This window comes from Stylophora pistillata, chromosome 2, assembly GCF_964205215.1.
Source record: "Stylophora pistillata chromosome 2, jaStyPist1.2, whole genome shotgun sequence".
Lineage (NCBI taxonomy): Eukaryota > Metazoa > Cnidaria > Anthozoa > Scleractinia > Pocilloporidae > Stylophora > Stylophora pistillata.
Genome location: NC_142520.1, coordinates 49,537,265 through 49,560,766, shown reverse-complemented (window position 1 = coordinate 49,560,766; position 23,502 = coordinate 49,537,265). Strand labels below are relative to the sequence as shown.

At 38.2% G+C, this 23,502-nt stretch overlaps 1 protein-coding gene, 1 long non-coding RNA gene and 2 pseudogenes across 3 annotated transcripts in view; 3 read left to right on the top strand and 1 right to left on the bottom strand.

Moving 5' to 3' along the window:
* Nucleotides 1–23,502, top strand: part of LOC148740074 (uncharacterized) — a 93,825-nt gene that overhangs the window by 50,293 nt on the left and 20,030 nt on the right. The gene's annotated exons all lie outside the window — the stretch shown is intronic.
* On the top strand, nucleotides 1,291–22,756 carry LOC148740076 (uncharacterized; annotated as a pseudogene).
* On the bottom strand, nucleotides 2,177–7,935 carry LOC148740078 (uncharacterized; annotated as a pseudogene). Its single transcript, XR_015996425.1, has 6 exons — nucleotides 7,741–7,935; nucleotides 7,356–7,448; nucleotides 6,289–6,359; nucleotides 5,165–5,271; nucleotides 4,495–4,603; nucleotides 2,177–3,653 (listed from the first exon to the last, which is right to left on the bottom strand). The product of XR_015996425.1 is annotated as an uncharacterized LOC148740078 (transcript).
* Nucleotides 8,532–10,900, top strand: LOC148740077 (uncharacterized). Its single transcript, XR_015996427.1, has 2 exons — nucleotides 8,532–8,942; nucleotides 9,632–10,900. It is a non-coding gene; the product is annotated as an uncharacterized LOC148740077 (long non-coding RNA).

Below are 23,502 nucleotides of genomic sequence, written 5' to 3'. Positions count from 1 at the left end.
TGTGGCTCTAAAGTGGATACATGATATTCAAAGATCGATTGTTAGTTCTTCTTCACAGAAATGAATGAGTTGATCACTGAGACCGGAAATTTCGACCAGGTCCCGTGTATTATGAAAATTGCGCGGTTTTTACTTTTTGGTGGTTTTTGGCTTAGTGTTCTCGATAAAAATAAATAATCAATTTAAGAATAGACACTGCGATTAGTCTCTAATCTTGGCGATGGCGATTTGTGGGGAGGGCGAAATATACGCGCGCGTGCGCGTGAAAATTTCGAGAAGACTCTACGCCAGGGGAGCATTAGAGTCTAATAAACTGTATCGGAATTTCGCGCGCGCTAGCGTGTGTATTTCGCCTGCCCTATAAATCCCCACCGCGAAAAAAAGAGACTACTGGCACTCTACATGTTGCGCTGCTTGAACATTAATTCAGTAAAAAACATTAGCTCTCTTTTTGTCACATTTCTGCGACTCGTGTATTCGAAGACGAATCTATATTCTCGAATCGAGCAGTAACACTACTGTACTTGCAATATGGGAAAGCGCAAACATCGATTTTATCTGTTTCGCAAACAAAGGAGTTAACTACCAACACTGGAAATCGCGGTGCCTACTGTTGCGTGCCGTTTTTATCCGTCGGCATACTTAGAGGTCAGAAAATGTGATCGATTCTTCCTGGAAATTATATTCTCTGGAGCTTGGGCAGATCAGGAGAGTTTCCTTGACAGCTGGATTACACCCCATGTTGTGAAACCATTTATAAAGACATCGGGCTTTTTCTTCGCTTTTTGGGTCACATTTCTTCGCTTCGTGATGTTACAGTAACACGGGAAATCTAACCAGATTTATGATCGAATATGAGCTTCTTGTGGGTTCTTAATTTGATTCTTTAAAAACTGATCAGGTTTTCAATAAATAAATCCGATCGTGCCATAATGTGGCTACACACTTTGTGTAGGCCACACAAAAATTAACTAGGATGTCCACGTGCTATTCACAACCTCACCCCTCCCCCACCCGCTATATTTTCGGGGCAATCTGTATTTAAAAAAAAAAAATGTTTTTTCTTTTCTTTAATTATTTGAAATTATTTTAGTTAGATTTGGTTTAATCTTTCTTTATTAATTAAAAAAAGGTACTCTTGACTCTCGACCCTCGACATTTGTACCCTTGGCATGAAACCCTCTGCAAAAATGACTCGTTTACTTTACATCTCACCTGGACGTGTTCTTTATAATATCAGTTACACAGGAAGCCTGAACCTTCAGCTAGCTCAAGTAAACAAGTCTTATCTCGCAGCAGTTGAGTTTGCTAATCGCCGAGGGAAGCAGTTTTACTCGAATTCCATTGAAGCTACGATGTACCCCACAAAGAAACCCCTCGCAAAATGCTCAAACGATGTTTTTAGGAAAGGCTCTTCGGTTATTTCTTTGATTTCAATTCTACTGATTGTTGCGCTGTTCTTGAGGATGGAAACAATAAACAGGAGAACGAAGATGAACGAACTTCGCCTTTCAGATATTGAAAGTCGCATAAAGATGCACGCTTTGACGAATAGAGTAAATGAAAACATCGAGGACAAGACCAAAACGTCAACAGGTAATAAAAGCACAAAACTGCTTCATTTCAGACAACAGGAATCTTAGATTTGGAATAGATATATTTAGCTTGTATTTGCCAACATGATCTCGCCTCACTCCTTGATTACGGGTCTGTTCCTTGCAAGGTAGAATTTAAAGTGGCTAAAATGACTTATCCATTCTCAGACCTCGCGTTAAAACATGATCGAGCTCCAAAATTTTCACAGCACGAACAATCAAATTTAAGTTGCCGTAACACGCAACCTTTATGCATATGTGTAAAGTTGGTGTAATGAGACTTCTTTAAGCCGCCTTTAAACTTGGAGTAAAGCTAACGTAAAGTTCTCATTTACACAACTTTACGTTACATTTACGTTTCGTAAAGGCAAGCTTTACGCTACCTCTACGTGTATGTAAAGGTGCTGTAATGAGACTCTTTAAGCCGCCTTTAAATTTAGCGTCAAGATAGTGTAATGTCAACTTTACGCTTAAAGTTGCGTGTAAAGCGACAGTAAAGACACGGTACTTCCTTACGCTAATTTTACACCTGGCGTAAAGACAGTTTAATCCCAATGTTATGCTTATTAAAGCGACACATGTTACTTCTTCAAAATGATTTATTTTTTTAAGAAATCTGCTCGCAAGAGCTTCTGGGTTACTAAATACTGTAATATATTAAAAAGACGAAATTGTGAACCTCTTGTCATGTCAAAAAAATATCTATATACATCTATGTATAAAGGTCATAAACCTTCTTCCAGTATCTTCAAAATAGAACAGAGGAAAACAAAAATTGTAAACCGTTTTCTTATTTCAATTGATAGATACTACAATAACTATTGTCTTAATCTCTGTCATCTAAGTCGCTGTAGTGGCCTACAGGTTCTGTACTTTTTTTGATTTCGGGCTTTCTTTTCTAACATTTCTTAACAGTATCACTAAAAATGACAAAGTACAATTTCCGTAATAATTTAATATTAAATAAACTTAGCAAACACGGCAAGTGTCAACTCACTGCAAAGTCGCTTATGCGCACTGTCCTTTTTTGATTAGTGAGCTTTCTTTTCAAACATTTCTTAACTGTAACATTAAAAAGATAAACTTGTGCACTTGAAACAAAACTATGTGAGCCATTTACTTATAAAAATTGAAACTGGTGTACTGCTGTCTTCCTGAAATTGACCAAACTTTGCAACTTTGGGGTTCTCCCAGAATAAACTCAAGGGTGCTCATTGTAGTCAATGCCATTAATGTTCAATAAACTTAGTACTCTGGAGAAGTGGCAGCTCTTTTTAAGGGCCTACGCACAGTGTTTTTCTTTGATTTTGGCACTTTTTTCCTCTTTGCTGAGGTGTCAGATGACCTTCCTGTTCCTCAGAGTCGGTTGCTGTGGGATGGACCTCTAGGTGTTGGAGGGTGGATGCTTCGAGATGAACTTCCTGTTGTGGATGGTCGGGTGCTGTCAGATGGAGTTGCAAGTGCTAGAGTGACGATGCTGCGAGGTGAACTTCCTGCTATGTAGAGTCGGGTGCTGTCAGATGGAGTTGCAAGTGCTGGAGTGAGGATGTTGCAAGATGAACCTCCTGTTGTGGAGGGTGGGGTGCTGTCAGATGGAGTTGAAAGTGTTGGAGGGCGGATGCCATGAAATGAAGTCCTTGTTGCTGAGGACGGGGTACTGTGAGATGATATTGTAGGTGTTGGAGGGCTGAAAGTGGGGCTAGTAAATGTTGCTGGGTCTTCAGGCCTCACTGCTCAGTCCAGACAATCAATAGGTCGGGGCTTTGTAGATGGCATTGAATGAAATCGCCTTGCCACCATGTTAACTCTTGCTCGCACATTTAGGCTTTTAATATGCGCTTCATCACGAGCTTTTTTTACTTTTGTCAATGCTGACCTTTCCCAAGGCAATTTTTTGACAAGATACCCAGAAAGTTTGGGTTGTCCATTTTCATCATCTGAAAAGTCTGACTCGTCAGAGCTGGTGTATTGGGAACTTCCAACAGCCTGCTCCACCAAAGCTTTCTTCTCCCCTGACCAAGGCATGGTCTTTTGGGTTTAAAGTCTCCTCTGGATTTTCTAAGCAATCAAAGAAAAAGCTCACAAATCAACAAAAGTAGATTTTATTCATCTAACAGAGAGCCAAATCATTGAAATTTTAATCTTTTACTAGTTGATTACCGCTATAAGGTTACTAAGCTAATAAAAATATTTGCATGTGTGATCATTAAAGATGGCTCAACGCAGTTTCGGACACTTAGATTTTGATGGGTTTCTATAAACATTCTTTATCACTTGATGCTACAATTAAGGTCGGGTTCACAGGAACCTTAAATTTTCAAAAAACTTTGTGGTGGCTGTGAACCCTGTCCACAGAATTTCTTTCACTTTGTCGAAAGTTGCATCTTATCATGCTTATCAAATTAAGGGTGTTTTTTAGGAGGTTGCTATGGTAACTTATTGTGTCACAAAAATAACAATGTGGCCACCAATGATTGGGCAGTATTCTTATACATGTACCATGATTGTAGCATCAAGTGATGGAGAGTGGTCATAATAACCCATCCAGATCTAAGGGCTGGAAACTGTTTTGAGCCACCTGACAATTGACAAATCCAATTCAATTTATAAAATAGTATTATATGTATCATATTCATGTATCTCAGAATAGCTTGTTAATAGATATTAATATCCACAAATTCTCAGGAGTTACAGTTTTGAAAGGCAAAAATTTTACTTGCAGACATTCTCTAACTAGAAATAACTCACATTTTGCAACCTTGCCAGAGTTAATTTTGAGCCATGTTTAAAACTCAAGAAATGCCTAATAACAGGAGTTACCGGTGTTAGCCTAACATTCATAAGTTTACAGAGATTGTACTGAAAAAGGTAATTACGGCATATTACAACAGAAACTTACCTCTCTCACTCTCCCTTGCTTCCGACAGAGATTCTTGTGACCCTCTTGCTTCCCTTTTTTTGCTCTCATTGAAGCATCATGTAGACTTTCAAATATGTGGCACCAGCACCTTAGGAGAAAATGTTACACCATCAGTACAGTGTAATGGGAGAATTAAAAATTTTCATTCACTAAATAGTAATAATTATTGTTTTAATAATCCATCAAATGCTTTTGCTGATGTGTGATTGGTTTAAATGTCAATGTGTCATGTGACTGAATATTCCATGTGCAGTGAAACTTGGGAAATATTTGAGTGATACTGCACATGTAAAATGCAGAAATATTAAAGAAGGGTAATAAACTCAACAACCTCCATTTGGCATGAAAAAATGCTCATATATATGTCCTTGGACATTATTTGTACCACAAAGTTCACAGTTTTCCTCAAGCTACGCTGTATGCTCTTGGAAAACTGTTCACTTCTTAAAACAGATGTCTGCGAACAAGTATCGGAGCATATTTCCATGCCAAATGGAGGCTGGAGAATAACCAATATAGCAGTAACCCACAATAAAATACTGAAAGCAGAATGTACAATCTCTGGATGTGTGGGAAAATTCTGGTCAAAGGGCAGACTTTAAAAGCCCTCTTTCTAATCCTGCAAATAACTCTTATTCTTTGTTCATACCTTTCATCTCAGCTACAGACCAGGGACACTTTTCAGTTCCCATGTGGTCAGCCACAATTGCATCCATAACTGTTTTTGTGACTTCTTCATTGGTTTCTGATTTAGAGCTATTAAAAGTTTTTACAAAAAAAAAAAACAATATAAAAGAAATTCAATGTTAAGTTTGGTCAAGAGGAACTTTTTGCAAGGCCAAAAATTTAATGCACACCATTATTTAAAATTATACATACATTTACTGAGTCTTTTCTAATGGGAATGTCATGCTCAGTTTGTCCCAAGCATGGACTGCAAAGCAAAGAAAAATCTGATATTCTAACTGGAGTCCAGTGCACGACTTTCTGTCCATTGCCTTTATGCTCTAGCAACTGAGCCAAATAAATACACAATATGTGCATTGCTTCATCTTAGTGCCCTAGTGTCCTACAGTGTAGTGTCCTTGTCTAATACTTGTAGTCAAAATATTTATTTCCCCACAAGACTTTGCACTAGGTAAAACATTTAAACATGCTCTTTAATTTCTGGGCTTTTATAGGGGCATTGTCACGCTATTTGGCAACTATATAAAAAGCTAGAAGGTGCCTTTCCATCAATTGAATTCCAAAACTAATGGTCTGGTTTTGTTAAGGTTCTGAAACTGTTTACTGTCACCTATCACTATGGATGACAAGGATGGAAATTGATTGAAACTTGAAAAAATTGACCAATTTTTTCAAACTTTGATGCTATATCTTCAAAAAACCTTCAAGAAAATTATTGTGGTTAGCCTTCTCTGATAAAATGCATTTGATATCTTCGTCATAGCTTTACAGAAGCATTTTGTTTATGAGTAAAGCCTTAAAGTAATGATTTCAGCACAGAATTGACCTAAAACAGCAAAATCCTCATGACAATGCCCATTTACACCCACAGGGATTGTGGAGCAAACATGCAATATTTATGTATAGCAGGGGACGTGTCACTATCTTTCCTGTAATGTGCCATATGAAAATTGTGTTGTCCTACATGTCTATTTGCTAAAATTCAATTTCTCACTGTGTAAAACAAACAAACATACAGAAAAAAATCATACAAACAAACAACAGGGAACCAGGAAATAACTCTATTATCAAAGAAACAGCCTTTACCACTCATCCAACTTAAAGCCCTCAAAAGCTTCATTCCGCATAAGGACTTTGTACATGTTTCTGAAGCCTTGCTATAATCATCAGACAGAAAGAACAGAAAGCAGTAAAATTAGTGGTAATTACCTCAGATACCTGGCAAAACAAACAACAACAAATTAAAAATGGATCTATGGTAAATGGGCAGCTCTTCATGTATTTCCATTCCAGTTTCTCATACAATTTACAGTGTATGTGTAGATGTGCAATTAGAGTGATCTAATTTGAAACTTTGACGCACACATGATCATGCACCAAGTACATGTTCATGGCAAAATTTCTTGACCTCCCCAATCAAAGATTATGCCTTGTTGTGGCATCAGCATTGAAAACAGCAAGCAGATAATTATTGCAAGTCCATCACCTTTGGAATGATAGACACCTGAAGCATTGCAAGAAAAGAAACATGAAAGAAGCAAAATGCTGATGTTGGTATCCTGAAGTGATCTAGCACTTTTCCAAAAACAGGAACTCCCAGACAGTACATGTAGCTACAGTATGCTTTTTTGGCTGCAAAGAGGACATTGGGAGGAAATGAAAGCTCTCACCCCCCTGCTCTCGAATTGAGAACTGTTCATGACTTTGTGGTCAAAACACACAATTACATGAAAATGATAAACTGTATCAAATATAAAAACAACAAATGTGTTATATTCTGTGCAGTTGGGAGCAACTTCTGGTGAAGTAATACACTTATTTACTTACTAGTTAAATCATCCCCCCCTCCCCCCCCCCCCAAAAAAAAAAGGAAATAAATAAACACACCACTCTCTCATTGAGACCAGGCAATGTCGGGAAACGTCTTCACACCACAGATGACACAAGTTTTTTTTACAACAGATTGCATCAAATTCCTTAAATATCTCCGCCATACACAGGCGGCCAAAGCTCACTACTAGAAATGCAGACGTGACTCTTGGTTTGAGTGGTATAGTTTTACAAACGGTTATTTATAAAGGTTTGTATGGGATGTAATCGGTTTGCCTTAAAAGCGAGAAAAAATGTCATGTTTTGAAATAAAATTGACTTACCTTATTGCCTTGTTGTATTCTTTGTTGATTACCAGCGTCTCAGGCCATTTTGAAGAGTTTTCGGCGAGTTAACGCTATTTTGGTGTTCCACTTCTAAAAGAAAGCAGTAACACACTTGACATTTGTTCTCTCTTTTAAGGCAAACCGATTACATCCCATACAAACCTTTATAAATAACCGTTTGTAACACTATACCACTCAAACCAAGAGTCACGTCTGCATTTCTAGTAGTGAGCTTGGACTGCCTGTGGGCCATATTGAGCACGTGGTCATCTACTACCTCACGGATCGTGGAGGGCACGAAATTTATGAACAGGCCGAATTTTTGAACAAAACAAACTAAGCGATCATGGTTAACAGGAAACCAAGATAAAAATATACTTACACGACACTGCTGAGGGACAGAGTCTTCCTTTTTCTTTTCCTGCTTGCTCGCTCTTGTCCTGAATTTGAAGAGCTCTCTATTTTTGCACCGAGTTCTGCGAGGATGCATTTCTGCTCGTTGTCGCGCGCTTCCAGCTCCTCTCGAAGACGCACGTTTTATAATAATAATAATGAACGTTCTTAATACGCATTTAAGAATCTCAATGCGCTTACAATAATTTTTACTAAGGTTGAGGTCGGACGTCAGCATTATCAGGCGCCTCTGGCAGCCGCTTTAGTCCATGTAACGACCTCACCTTTTCCCACCCATCCCACCCCAGGGGAGGACATCCATCACACAGTAATCTCGTGCGTGGGAAATTAACGTCTCCTACCCCTAACCCTGCAGGAGACGGGACCTCCATTTATTCGTCCCTATCCGAGAAGACTAGAATATCTAACCATTTCTTGATGTTGAGAAAGGAAGCATATTCTTCTCAGTTAATTTTAAGACCCTGAGTGTTGGTCCGGCCGGTATTGAACTCTCGACCTCCCGCACAGCAGTCCGGCGCTCTGCCAATTGAGCTAACCAGGCGTTTTCAGCGATAACCCTCTCTAGCAAAACAACGTATTGATCTTCCATTTTGCGGGTGAAGAACGTTAACGATCACGAAGCAAAAAGGATAAATCAAATGAAAAAAGGACGCTCACAACCGGAAACATCACAATGAAATGGCCTTTATTCACGCCGACAAAAGGGCCCGCCGTGTTCCCGCCAGTAGACGAGATGTACTGATTGGCTTTCTTCCACAAAAACGGTAGGTGATTGGCTGAAGTAGTTTACTCTAACCCAGTATCTTCTCGGTCAAAAAGAAAGTTGACATACGCAGTGTTGTCCTGTTTGTTACATACGTTCGGCGCAAATGACAAAATTTCGGTAGTTCACGATTTGCAAGATGCCTTCGAGGAGTCAGTCTCGCTTGAGAAAACAATCTAGACTATGGTGTGGCCATTGCAATGAATACTTATCGAGAGCAGCTTTCTGTAAACATCGTAAAGCTCATTATAATGTGCACAGTGAACGTTGGACGACTATAAAAGATGACGCTGAAAATGTTGAACAAGAAGCAAAGTGAGGAAAGTATGATCCTGAGTTCCACGGAGAACCGGACCTATCTGATTCTTCAGGTGACGAGGATCTTGAGACAGCTATATTTAATCGAGGTATGTAGCGGCTTATAATTATTCAAGACTGGTCATAAAACATAACAAGATACTAAGAAAGTAAATGCTAGACTGACGGCTGCTCTAAGTGAAGAAAAAAAAACATAAGCATGCTAGCTGCCCCAGTTCCTCCACGTAATCCCAGCACAGGGTTTAGTACCCCCTAAATTCATCTCCATAGCGTACACTACAAAGCTCTGAAACGAAGAAAACTAGCCATCCAGAATTAGTGATAATGTTGCTGCTGGGATCTGCCATGGACACATTTCAAAGCCCATGCAGAATGCCAGGCTAACAAATTGACCTGACCAGAGGAAGGGAGTGCACAGTTCTTAATAAGCCATAGACTGAAGAGTCACGTTTCGTGTAATCAAACTCGGTCATGGTTTTCTAAGCTATATGTCAACATTGGCTGCTAGGCAGTTGATATATATGAAACAATAGGACTCCTGACCTAACAGTAAGCAAAATAGATTTTAAAAGATTACAACAGTATTCCCACCTAGTCTTCTTGGTTATTGTTGCTGTGTGCACATATTTTTTTTTCTGTCAGGCAAATTGGAAAAGGCAAATGGGAATGAGTTGGGTTGAAATGAAAAAGGATTTAAAGCAAATGTCAAGGGGTTGTAATGTCACCGGGCTTAGGTTTCTACAAAATTTGGAGATGTTTCATTACTTTTGTTTAACAGGTTCCACCCAAGTTGATGATTGTGAGGATTCATTCAATTTGGGTGACAACGTAGACTTTCTCAGTACAATCAATGACGATAAGGAGGGAAATAAGTCTGATGAGGTAGATTTTCAATGTTATACCTATATTGTTATTTTGAATTTAACTCAAACATGTAAAGCACACACTTCTGTAACAAAGCTAATTTGTAATCACTGGTGTAAACTCTTACATTGTACATGTAAGTCTTGTAATACCTCAGTTTTGTAATATTATTATTCCAAACACAAGCGAGGCAAAGCTCCCGATTGTTGTTACAGTCTCCTCCGAGTGCAAGCTAACTTGAGTATCTGGGCTAAACATATAATCTCCCATTAAGTTGTTGCATGCACATGTAGGGAGAACACTGAGTCTTCAGCAAGTAGCTTTTGTGCAGAAATGACAAGAACTGAAAAAACCTGAATTTTTAATTATCTCATGCAGAACATGATGCATGGTCTGGTTTTTGTCAGTTATAACAATAGTGAACAATAGAAATGTAAAACATGCCTCTTCTTCTGTGCAGTATTTGCTTTCATGATTATTGTGTGTTTGTTAATCTTCTCATATGCAGTTGTATCTCTTCACTGCTAATTTATTGCTCATGTAATAACAGGGCTGCAAATAACATTCGGATATTGGGTGACCAAAATTTGCTTGTGTCCAACAAATTCTCAATTGTGGTTGGACATGATGTCCGGGAAATTTTTTTTTGTCGTAATGCATTTTACAGTAAGGATGAAGAAAATCTGCCCTGAGTAAATTACTAAATCTTACTCTATGCTGGGACGATCTTATTAACTCAAGGGTTTTGTAAGTCACACAACGACATTAGCTCCCTGAAAGGTAGCATTTGATAATGCCTGTGAAAAAGTAGTGAGTTGCTAATTTTTGTTCAAATTTTTTGAGAGTCATTACAGTAAAATTTCTCAACAAATTAAATACAGTTCACAAATTATACACAAGCTGTACAAGCTCTACACAAGCTCAGAATACACAAAATGTCCCCTCTCAATGTGAAGATAATTATTATTTATTTCTATGTATTTTATTAATCTGGTGGAATTTCTGTAACAATTTGTTATGGTTTCCTTTATTTGCCTAGCTTCCTTTATTTATTATTGTTGTACTCATTTTCTTTTGCCTGTCATTTTTTGTAATCAAACTAATATTTGGGCAAACAAAATAAAATTGTAGTGTTTGAATTTGGTTTCCACTCAATTAGTGCTATGGTGGAACAGTGATAGCACAGACGCTCATAACAGTGAAATGATACATTTTACTGTTAAAATAATAATTATAGGTACCAGTGATAAAAATGCAAACCAAAGCAAGGAAGTAATAGCTTGATAATTTAAGAAAATATAGTTTTCAACCTTTTTCGGTGATATCTGACCACAATTTGTTTTGTTTGACCAAGATGGTGTCGTAGCAGGACCTACAGTACCTACATTTTGGTCACCCAATGTACTTTAAGAGAAAAACATTGCAGCTATTGATTAGCGATGCAAATCAGTTACATCAGTTTGCATGAAGTATAAACCCAAAAGTAGAGAGAAAACAGATACATGTAAGGCCTTGTTAATAATATAGCCTTGAAAGTTTGCATATTCTCTACAACAATGCCAGCAATTTCATAAAACTGTTCGCTGTGTTCAGGTTTAGAAATTAAACGAGATCAATGACAAAATAGTTTCACATTTAGCTTTTAGGAACAAATACTTTAAAGAAGGCTTGAGGCAAGGAGGCATTTTCAAACTGTAAGGTTAATTGAAACATAGGATTGCTTTATAGGCAATGAGTTGTAGTTGTAATTACTGTTTTGATTGTTATATAACAACCCTTTATAATGAGAGCAAGAAAAACACTCTCTTCTCTGTTGTTCCATAGACAGCCTCTAGGTATGTGCAATTTTGGGCTCTGATTGGTTCTTCATTACTGGGCCATCAGCTCATTTCAAACCAGTAGATTATCATAAGTATCCCACTGGCAAGTAAATCTTGTATATGCTTTTGTAGGCAAGAGTGTTTCTCCGAGAGAATGTATCTTTGGCTCTCAACATTCGGGGTTGTCTATATAATTATTACTTAATATGCCGCTTAATCAATACCATGCAATATTTACGAAGAATCATTATTTTTTTAGATTATCTTTAACTTCTTCTACTCGACTCGATTTTGAGGACTAATTGTCAAGTATCCAATTGGTAAAGAAGTTGGCCCAGTGGGCAGTCCAAATAAATATTTCTTTCAGAGAAAAGAGTCTTACATTTATTTATACCTTTTCCCGCTTCTGTGCAAGGCTGCAGAGGGTAAGAGGGTACAGAGATAAGTTCTGACATCTTATCGTTCCTTAACACAAAGTGTGCATTTACACAAACTTTAGGTAAACAGCGTAAAGGAGCATGCATGATTCTGACCATCTTAATGTTACCTTTACAAAAGCGTATTTAAACGTAGGGTTAGTAAAGTGTGCATTACATCACCTTTACATCCCTGGTAAATAAGCGTAAATTTGACCCATTAACTTTACGCAAACTTTACAACTGCTTTACATTTAGTTGAGTAAAGTGCGAGTTTACGCCAACTTTACGTTTTGAGTAAATAAGCGTAAATTCGACCCACCGATTTTACGCTAGCTTCACGTGGGCTGTACGTTGTGTTGCGTAAATCTTCCTTTACAGACCTTTACCAATAATGTAAAGTTGATGTAAAGTTTGTTAACCACCTTTACGCAGATTTACGCAACTTTAATTTGGCGTAAATCTTCATTTTCATGCTGTGTTTGAAATCAAGGTTTTGATGTGTTGAACGTCATGATAGAAATTCAAACGAGAAGCCTCATGCATTATTTTGGTGAGAGGAAGAGGTCGGCAGTTGCTGTACAGTGGGATCATATTCTTATGCCGTAAACCTGAACACCGCAAACAGATAATACGTACCGATAGAACAATGAGTAATAGTTAGCCGATGAGCGTTTCTCACTTCTGATTAGGATTTCACAGCTACATAATTGTAATTTTAATTTTAATCACGTTTAAATACGTGTGGTTTAATTTGGCAGCAAGCTTAAAATTTTCACGTCCGATTTAACGAGGTCAATTTCTTGGCTCATCCTCGGTGTAAAAACCTGTAAAGCTCACGGGTGACGTAAAACAAAGACAACAAAACATTATAAACAATAGCGTACAGCAAAACAATACCTCGTGAAACAAAGAGATCCTTGTCAGGTTTTTACACTGAGGATGACCCAATTTCTTTGTCAGTATGCGTTTACGGACTGAAAAAAGGGGTGTTACGAAAACTAAGACCTAAGACCTGAGACCCAGTCTTAATTTTGGAGATAACGAAAACTAAGACCCTCTAAAATCGAATCCGTCGAAATATAGAGTCAAATTGTACCCAAAACAGGTCTAATCTGTCAAATTATCTCCTGTCCGACCCTTTTCCCCCGAGTTTTAGGTCAATTCGGACGAATTTTATTCAAGAACCTGCTAGTAATAAAATTCGCTGATTGCGCGATGTATAAATCGACTAACATTCGTCCCATGAATTAAATTCGTCCAAGACCTTGTATCCGTCTTGTTTGGACAGATACAGCGCGACTCCATTTTAGACGTCGCGCAACAGACGCATCAAATTCAATGCATACGTTATTATAATGTATATCCATTTGAGCCCGTGGTTCGTTTCGTTCATGTCGCATGCCCAAATAATTCCTTCGTACTCACTTTTCCCGCGTCTTTCCTACTTCATATGTTTTCTTCGGGCGAGTTATGTCCTTGTGGAGGAAAAAACTGCCGTCCACCTGTACAATTTGTAAAAGGAATACAAAATATTCATGCACAACCTGTGGAAAAAGTGTTCGTGTCATAATTGAATGCTCTATTGCTGAAAAGAACGAAGACACATTGAGTTGGGAGACAAACAAAAGTGTGGGCTGTTGTTTTCCATGTGCTGGAGCGGTATTCGCTGGAACTACTGCAGGTGCTGGCCAAAACGAATTAAAACAAATAAAAATAAGAAAATAATATAAAAATAAAATTCGTCTTATAAATTCGACGTCTAAATCACCCGTCAATTAATCGTCGACTGATTGACGAATTTAAGAGCGAATGTTACCAACTGTCATATATTTGGTGGCAACAGCCAAAAAATCGATTCGGCTCATATTCTCAAGTTAGGTAGGCCTTATGGTGAAACAAAGCACTGCATACTTCGTTTGGCTGAATATCGATTTATTTTCGAGAAAATCGATAATAACTGAATTTCGACCAAATGCCGCTTTTGAAGCTCAAAATTTCAGACAAATCTCGGTGCTTCACGCCACGAATTGAAAACCCTTGGACCGATAAAAAACTACCAATTTTTCAAAAACAACATCAATACATATGTAGACAGCAATTTGAGCAATTCTTGATCATTTATTTACACAATCCAATTGAATTTAACCGACCTTCTTCTAACAAGATTAAAAATAGTTCAAAACTAACCCGTTTTTTAACTTTGTGCTATACAAAATAATCGACTGAAAATCTGGCTTTTGGAAGGCGAAGTGTGGTTCTTTTCGATCTTCAAAGGATTTTTTGGGAAAATGATTCAGTACGATTTAATCAAATTTTAAAGTTGGATAAAATGAGGCGATTTGACGGTGCCGTCGGTTGTTCGAAAATGTTCACATTTACACACAAACTCAATTGTTTCACATTTTACATCCAATCTACAGCTCATTTAACATAATATTATCTTACCGTCCATATTTTTGTATCACAGAAGGGGATTGCAGTCCTAAAATTGTTGCATTGCTCCCTCAATAGCAATACAACTTGGCATATAGTCAACACCTCCTGATAATGATTGTTTACAAAGGGTATCTCGGGGTTTCTCTATTCCCATTTCGTTGAAATACTTTGTGTAAGAGATCTTTGTTTAATTATAAGTCTACAACCGAACCATGAACCAGATGTAAGCGGAATGTTGCTAGTTCAGAAACATGTTTCTCGCGTGCAGAATAACGCTAATTAATTCAAAATGACGCAGCCCCAAACAGTTTCTTTAGAAACTATCAGCCTTAATTCAAAATGCGGTCTACTGAAATAAAACGCAAAAATAAAACATTGGACTATGAAGCACGTGGCTACTGGAACTAAGGTCGTTTGTTACCTATACGAAACAGGAGCAAACAATTATCTAACTCCGATCATAATTATATTTAATGTATCATAATTGAATGTTTCATGGTATTTCGGAGGATAAAGCACATTCTAGGTCAAATTAAAAGAGCGAAAGATCTGTAAAGGGCATAGCCCATCATACATCACTGCAGATGTGCGACAAAGAAAAGTGTAGTGTTTAAATGTTTGTTTACTTAAAGAAAGTTTTATATGGGTCAAACCTGGAAAACCACAACTTTCGCTGAAATGTTCGAAAAGGCCAACGTTCAACAGCTTTATATTTATACTACTTCTTCTCAAGAGGCTACTGTGCCTTGTTAAGTTACTCGTGCCGGTAGTAAGACTACCAACCAAGTAGCACGTTCACAATTTTCATAGCCTGCACAGCAGGCGTTCAAGTAAAGTTTGGGCGAACTTTACTTAAACACCTGCTCTGCAAGCAAAATTTTTCACACCCACTTTTCGCTGCAGCGGTCCAAAAAAAGCTCATGTCTGGAAATAAAACCATTTGTGCGTATCTCGGAACTTAAGAAACGCTTCGAGTAATCATTGCACCAGCTGATACAGCAGACTCGAGTTCGAGTCGGTATACCTATATTAAATACTTGCATTTTGGAAGAATTGGCTTTGAAAAATCAACTCAACTAGTTAGTTATTTAGTATTCTTGCCGAAGAAGGTAGCCAAGTAGTGATCTATCACCTCAAATATGGTTGGGTCCAAAGCCATCAATGCATCATTTTGGCGAAATATTATAGAGCGTGGCTCAAGGGTAATGAAACATTTAACATAAGCCTGTTGTCTGGTCAGACCAGAACGTTCACGCCCATCGGGAAACGATTGATATCTAGATTTAACTACGAAAAAGAAAGTTAACAAACCCATGTTTTGCCTATCTCCTTAAATCCGTCCTTCCAAGATTATAATTTTAAGTGAATGATTACTTCTTATAGAAGTCCAAAGCCAATCAATGCATCATATGGTGATATATTATTGAGCATGGTTTGATATATCAGAAAGAACTCTGCCCCTCGAACTAGAGCCTCTCTTTCACCCCAAACCAAGCTTTGCACTAAGCGAGGGACAAATTGTCACAGAATGTATGTCAGCAGGAGGAGAGAATATGGCTGCTCGACTAAGAACTAGGTCAGCTTTGTCGTTTGGCCGGGAAAAACCGAGACTAGCGGAATTGCTCTCAATCCGCCTTGAACAAGCAAGAAGAGGTATAATTACTGTTTCCCGTTTTTTTGGATCGTCTGTTGAGGTCACAGTGTACTCTTACTATAGTTTTCAACGAGCAGTAGATATCCTTATGAGGACTGAGAACGACACGCAATGCTGTTGCAGATTTGACATCTCTTCTCTGCAATTCATTTTATTAGTAGACGAAAATGCCAGTTTCAACGTAATTTCTGTAATTAATCAAACAATCAATAGAGATTAAAATAGTAAGGAAGAGGAAACAAATTCGATTCAATTTTTCAGCGTCTTAAAAACTACTTGTAAATTATTTAAAAATCCTTACCTCTACTCAAGGCAATTGTCATCTCGACCGCTTCCTTCTTACACAAAGTAAGCACCAAGTGTTTCTACAGATAGTTTCAATATATCAACAAAGTTGAAATGGTAGATTGGCCACCGTTACGATTATAAAAGCTGACGTTTCGAGCGTTAGCCCTTCAACGGAGCGAATAGAGGAATGGTGGGTAGTGTGTGCTTTTAAAGGCAGGAAATGGAGCTACGTGTTTGGTGGGAACATGGCAACGAGAAAAACACGAAAGGTGGCCAATTTACCATTTCAACTTTGTTGGTATATTGAAATTATTTCGTTACCCCCACCGACGCAGCCCCAAACAGTTTCTTTAGAAACTATCAGCTTTTATTCGTTTCTACAGATACTCAGTGTGGTTTAAGCGATTAACGATAAAAACACCCCTCTGAATTTCATTTGGTAGGTTTGACTATAACTCATTTTGAATGTTACATACCGTAAACAGAAGAAAATTTAGTAAGAGTGCAGGGAAGTTGAAAAGTTATCAACAGTAAAATGTAGTAGTATTAAACAGCAACAAACATATGAAACATATGTATGAACTGCGGTTATGAAACGTATATGTGCACGATCCTTCGCAGTAAAGCACTATTTGAGCAATAGTGAAAATCAGCCCTAAAAAAAATTTCAGGCCTGTACGGGATTCGAACCACTGACCTCTGCGATACTAGTGCAGCGCTCTACCAATTGAGCTAAAAAACCAACTGGGAGCAGGCCATCAAATCAATTCGATATAAACCCGTAGATGATGAATCAAACAACAACAAACATGAAACATATGTATGAACTGCGGTTATGAAACGTATATGTGCACGATCCTTCGCAGTAAAGCACTATTTGAGCAATAGTGAAAATCAGACCTGAAAAAAATTTCAGGCCTGTACGGGATTCGAACCACTGACCTCTGCGATACCGTACAGGCCTGAAATTTTTTTCTCTTAGTTTTCGTAACACACCCCTGAAAAAAGCGTCTGTGGGTTCCGGTTTACTGAGGTTAAAAATAGAGAAAATGTATGACAGAAATTTTGGGGCCAAAAAAAGGTCTGGTAAAGAGAGGATTCCGGTTTAATAAGGGTCCGGATTAGAGGGGTTCTGAATCCTGAATTCTGAATCCTTTTTTCAAATGAAAAAATACCAACTCATGTGAGCAAATACATGTTGAGCATTTTGAGCTGAAGTTGCCGCATCAAGACAGTAAACAATCAACAGGTTGAAAATTATCTTCCTTTTTAAAACCTCTTTGCCCATCAGCGAAGAGTATAAATAACTGCCATCCACAGATTTTTGCATCCTTTAAAAGCCTCCGACTTAAATTAACGAGTTTGAGATTAACGTTAACCAGCAAAACCACAAAAACGCAAGCTCTGAGTTGACTTCTTCCCCGTAATTCTTGTATCAACCCCGCAAAAAAAAAAAAAAAAAAAAAAAAAAAAATTGCAAAAATTGAAAAACCTGCTCCCAGTCTAAACAAATATTTATCACTTGATAGTTAAATTGATTGAAAGTGGTCAGTGGCAGTTTACCTTCTTTCTTTTTCTTATGAAGTGTAATAGTATTCATGCTAAAAAAATTATTTTTTTTTTTAAATAGTTTCCGATAAAACAAGCAGCAAATTTCGCCGCAGTTTGACACCAGACAATAACAAATCTTTGACAATAAAAGACGTACGAAGCGAGATCATCAAACAAATCAGGCAAATGCAACCAGCATCTTTTTCTCAGCCATCTGAGAAAGTCTGCGTCCCAGGTCCTCCCGGTGAGAAAGGGAGCCGAGGTCCCCAAGGAAGGCAAGGATCGCCAGGACCAAAGGGAAAGAGAGGTGAACAAGGTTATATGGGCTTACCTGGAAGTCACGGCAAGCAAGGCATCAGGGGGGACAAAGGCCTGGAGAGAGAAAAAGGCGAAAAAGGTAAGCGAGCCGATTTTTCTATCAATTAAGATCACCTGAGACTAAGACAGTTACTGAGAATCAGACTGCCAGATTCTACTGCTCGGCCAGAGGGCATCCAAAGCTTGTGGTGACTTGGAGTAGAGTCAATGGTTCCTCTACGGTTGGGCGCGTCAAAATCAATCAAAATGGCCGCCTTGAAGTTTTAAAGTCGAATTTCAATGACTCTAGGGAGTACTTGTGCTCAGCAGTTAATGTTCTGGGAAAGGACAGCTGGGCTGCAAAGCTTTTCGTTGAAGGGGAGGCAACACTTATGGTGTACAATCCATCACGGGGGGGGGGGGGGGTTGATAATCGACAGGGTGACCGCTTAATACGGTATCGCTTCAAACAGGTTTCGACTCTATGCTCTTCATTTTGTTTCTTAGGGGGTTTGACGATATCCTGCATTGTATAGTTAACAATTATGTAACTCGAGATAGCTGTGATCCAACCTGCTTATAGGGGTGTGTTAACTTCCTTTGAATTTAATAGAGCTGAATCAACAAACGTTCTAAAGGCTGAAAGTTTCTAAAGAAACTGTGGTGCTGCGTCGGTGGGGGTAACAAGGTAATTTGGTTAAATCAACTAAGTTCAACCAAATTACCAACATACGTTCTGCTTGGTGTTCATTATTGCCCCTTATCCTACCTTTCTTTCCTAAGACTAGACCCTGAAGAACGTGACAGGGGGTGTGTGAGATCTTTCCTCCATTTGAGGTTATTCTTTGTTTCCATTTCAAATCTTTATTCTGCAGTTAGAGTGTCACTGGCCAAAATAAGGAAAACTCAATTGATCTCTGTACACAACGGTATAATGATATCCACTGACTATGTGTGTATTACAAAAGTTAGGACAAATACCTTAGCTGATCCACTTTTAATTATCGTTGGAACGAGCCCTCATGACTGTATTCCGTGAACTAAGGGCTTCATTTTTTTAATATTTTTGTTGATGACATCTCGAGTGGCCAAATTACAAATGCTTAAGAAATTCTAGCTATTATTTTGCTGTTCTTTTTTATCATAAATAATAATGATTATTTAAGAATTGTTTCATGCTTAGCGTGCGTCTATCGAGTTATGGATGCACGGGGGGAGTTTAGAGAGCACGAGAGAAGCGTAAGAATTGCTCGAGGTGCAGCCGAGAGTAACTCTAGCTTCTTCACGCAGCTAAAAACATGAAACAATTCTTTTATAACATACGAAAACAATTTGGGTGCTGAATGGCGTTTTTGTAATGTTTTTTTAATTGAAAGTTGCTCGAAAATGTTGGCGTCTCCGATTGTTTTGTTGATTTTGTAATGAAATGGTTTTTGGTAGAGTTAACAAATGTAACCAAAAAAAAACCTCATCAACAGAGACTTTTACCTTTAAAAGTCGCCATAGACCAATTTGTAGTGTTTTTAGTTCTTGCTGAATGTCTTTCGGCTAAAATTTTCTCCGGCTCCCGTTCCGATAATTTCGGGAAACGGGCCTGTTGTGTTTCGTTTTCGTTGTGCTTGTTGACTTGACTACTTGCGGGAAGGTCGAAAGCCGAAGAAAAGTTTGGTTGGTCTTCCATTTACTGATATCGCTTTCCGAAACTCTAACTTAAGAAACTCGAACGACGGAAATTTTGCACCTAATTTCAAACTGCACACGTCATTTTATTGAGCACGGCCGTGCGTACATAAAGATTTTGTTCATGTTGACGCAATAGAAATTAGACTGAACTAGCGCGCGCGCGCTATGTTATAATATCAGTATTATCGTTACTACTATTATTACAGGTATGTTCTGAAAAGAGTTGCTGTTTAAAAAAATTATATTTGAGGTAAACACTACGAGAAACACCTTCACCGGCTTCTAAAAATGTTATTTTGTTTTTCTTTCCCTTTCCTTCTTATACTAACAGTACCACTACGATTGACCAAAGTACCAGATCTTTTTCTGTCCTTCGAGGGAGACACCGAGGCAGGAATTACTTGTGAAGCCTTCAGTTACCCTTCGTCTGTCATCACACGGAAACGCATACTCATGGCATTGCCAAAAGGTCGATATTCTATTCATAATGGCACTTTAAGAATCTGAGACTTCTCCAAGACAGATTCCGGGCTGTACATTTGTACTGCTACGGAGAAAATTGGATCTGTTTCAGCTGTTACAACGTTAAAGCTAGGATATAAGGGAAAACCAGGTAACTCTACATGAATGAGCAAGTTATTACGTACAAATTTCGGTCCTTCCCTCCCTGCGCGGTCACGGTATTTGCATAACAAAATTCCACGAACCTGTACGGCAAGTGCAATTTGTAGTCTTTAAAAACTTTGCAAGTGCTTATTTCTAACCTATAAATAATTTACACGAGAAAAGTATCACGGAAAGTCTAACAGACGAAGTTCGATAGCGCGCGCGCTATTTTTAATTTGCACTTGTGTTACATGTAAAATGCACTCGTTTTTAGCCAATCAGAAATTCGAAATTTTATCATATACGCCGTTGGGTGTTCCTGTAAAATTGGATTTTCTGGGAATGGAAAAACGTGTTATTATAGAGGTAAACCCTTTTCATTGTTCTAAATCTGTCAGTCACACTATTTAGAGTCAGTTTGTTAGCTAAGCTATCACTACTTCCTCTCTACGATTTTTGCTTACTTCAATTGATAATATCATCTTTTATAAATAGGCTCGCGCTAACTGATCAAAACAATTTATGTTAAAAGCTTTTCGGCTCCGGTATAAAGCTTTCAGAGATATATTTAACGAGGATCGAGAAGATAAAGTAACAAAATGCACAGTTCAAAAGACAGACCAATATTGGTTTGCAGCAGCTAAACATCAGTCTGGTTCACTAGCCGTGCGCAGTCGGCCAAGAGCAGTGGACCGGCATTGCAAAGGTTATATTTCAATTCCCATACGGGCCTGAAGTTATTTTAGGCCTTATTTCCACCTACTAGATAAGTAGGGTTTATTACTGCGTGGAACGCTTTCCGTAGCATACATTTCATGAAACTGCAGTACACATACATTATTTAATATATTCAAATTCACTGACTTAGGCCAACAGTTTTCCTGCTTTCGAAAGTATACACCTACACTGGGATAATGATATCCTGTATGGTCAAACATATTTTAACGCTCTTATAACACGTTATCACAGCCGAGATGAGTTCGATTTTAGTTTTCTTTTTTTTTTTTTTTTTTTTTTTTGATCCTTGATGATCATGGCGGAAAAAAATTGTGTAACTCAAACATCAATCCACAAAATTCATTGAAGTGCATTCCAAGTTCAATCAAAGCAACAATTTTTTAAACTTTTTGGCTCCTCCACTTCTTTTGTTGTCTACGGCTTTCGGTAAGAAAAATTCGGCTAATTTACAGCTAACGGTTAATATGTTTCCATTGTGGTCACCAGCATACAATGTTATATTTACTGCCATAGCCAACAAAGAGTGAAGAAAGGCAAGACCGTTTCCAAATTCGTTCAATGTCAGAAAAAGAAAAAAAATAATTATCCTTTACGATATGCCCATTATATCCCAGAAACACGAAGAAATAACATTAAACTTTCCAGACTTTGTTATCAAAAGCAATATGGTGATAAAATGTTCTTTCATTGCAGACAAAAATGGCTGGACTCTCATCGCTCGATTCTCGAACAGCAATGCAAGAATTGGATGCGTGGCGATGGAAAATGGTTGGTATGATCAGAAAACTGCTATAGGAGCGACAAACAACTCTTCAATGAACAACGATACGATCTCAACAGCCTTTTGGTTGGTCAGCGGTAGCGAAATAACGATCCCGCGTAGTGACGATCCCAGCCACACTCCTCTGTTACAAACCACAAGTAACTGTTCGGGGGGACAAACATTCCGATCGAAAATCACAAGTTATGACGATTTTAGAAATGGCACAGTTTGGGCCAGTGATCAGTGTGTAGGAAGTTGTACGGTTCAATATGGTGGACAGTACAAGTCAACAGACGGGTTTCAACAGGCTGAGTGTAGTGGAAACATCCAAAGTGCTGACAAGATCGGCTTCTGGTGTGACTGGAGTACTGGTGATGGCTCAGTGATGGTGATTGGTGGAGGAGGAAGTAGCCGTGCACGTGCAGATCGTGGGATTGGAATCACAGAAGCTGACGATGCTTCTTTTGTTGACCTCGGAACCAGCGAGACTGAATATGACTTTGGATATAATGCTGTCGCAGGAAACGTTCCATCACAGTCCTATTCGTTGAACTTATGGATCCGTTAATAATAATCAGGCCTTTATTTTTTCAAACTTAGTGTGGAACTAAAGAACTTTGTAGAGGATGATTTGTGATTTAAGTTAAATGCGCATTTAAAAATGGTCAGTAATAGCAAACCTTTTCCTCTCATAGCAAAGATAAAATAACTTGACCATCAACCCAGCCGCAACGCTACGTTCCGTAGACATCTTTAGATTTTCAATGGAAACAAATTAATTGCCTTTAGAAACTGGCTCTTTTTCTTTTGTTGACTTAGGAACCAGCCAGACTGAATATGACTTTGGTTATAATGCTCATACAATTACTGCTCCATCCCAGTCCTTTATTTTTCAAACTTAGTTTAGAGCTGAAGAACTTTGTAGAGGATGAAATTATTCATTTAATGTCACTTTGTAATCCAAGTTAGATGGACATTTTAAAATGGTCAGTAATAGCGCATCTTTCCCCTCTCGTAGCAAAGTTAAAATAACCTGACCATCACCCCAGCCGCAACGTTCTAAACATCCTATGATCTGTATAAGCAGCAAATTAATTGCTATTAGAACTTTTCGAGAAAATCAACTTCAGTAAAATTAATATATGTCAGACTTACGACTCATCGATCTCCAGGAAATGTGAAGTATTCATTGATGATTGTTTAGTGATATCAGACATAAAATATGCAAGATATTTTTAATCAGTTCATTGGTTATTTCATTAAGAAATTTCTGAAGCTCTATCAAACACTTTTGTTAAACGGGCATAAAAAAAATGAATAACCAGATGAACAAAAACATTTTCCTTAAGGTATAGTATCTACTGAACAAATTGAAGAATTTAGATATAGTCTACTTATTATGTTCAAGTTTTCTAGGCCATTGATCAATTGAACCTTCAATGGTTCAGCGTACCAGTAGGAGGCCTGGAACTAAAATCTGGACTACCAATGAGACAGCTAAAGAATAGTGTCAGTCTGCGATTACGGCAT